The sequence below is a fragment of the Dendrobates tinctorius genome, unplaced genomic scaffold (assembly GCF_039654945.1).
Source record: "Dendrobates tinctorius isolate UK_male_01 unplaced genomic scaffold, ASM3965494v1 ptg000059l, whole genome shotgun sequence".
In the NCBI taxonomy this organism is placed as follows: domain Eukaryota; kingdom Metazoa; phylum Chordata; class Amphibia; order Anura; family Dendrobatidae; genus Dendrobates; species Dendrobates tinctorius.
Window position 1 is genome coordinate 3,887,501 of NW_027361727.1, and position 580 is coordinate 3,888,080.

At 38.3% G+C, this 580-nt stretch overlaps 1 protein-coding gene across 1 annotated transcript in view; it reads left to right on the top strand.

Annotated features, from left to right (window-relative positions):
• DBX1 (developing brain homeobox 1) overlaps positions 1–60 on the top strand; it is a 16,857-nt gene extending 16,797 nt beyond the window's left edge. The window contains exon 4 of the mRNA XM_073578317.1: positions 1–60. This exon is cut by the window's left edge and continues 839 nt beyond it. The gene's annotated coding sequence lies outside the window, so the exon portion shown is untranslated.
• Positions 61–580: the final 520 nt, after the last annotated feature.

Below are 580 nucleotides of genomic sequence, written 5' to 3' on the forward strand. Positions count from 1 at the left end.
TTCACAGATGTACAGATTTTATATGTATATAAATGGAATAAATTGTAGATATTATCGAAACAGCTTCAGCTCGTTCTTGTACAGGACAAGAAGAAAAAAAGTTTTATCACTTAATCAGTCGCCCAAACTCCATAAACATGCATAGACCCTGCTCTCTGCTGCCACCTTGTGGCTTCTCATGTTACCAAGTAATTACCTATCTCGTTAGATGACGTTGCCGCATACAGAAACCCTGCTACATCCTTTTAAGCGTGGATTTCAAGTAAAATGTTTAACAACCATTTGGTTTCAGAAAAGTTGTGTGATCAGAATTTTGTTCTCTTGTTTTTTGTTTTTTTTTAAATTTTTCCTGGTATCATGTTTCTGTATCATTTTTAGAAGAAATGCCATATTATAATGGTTCCTTCAAGTGGTCGAGAAGGAATAAAATTCACATTGTTGCTCCTTCTCCCTGGTAATTGCTGGGGGAGTGAATTCAGCGATGTCGCCTCCTGGGTAGAAACAAATGTCATTTCAGTGGTTGGTTGGCGTTTGGATGGAGAAGGAAGCGAGTGCCCAGGGGTCCATTACAAAAACTTGC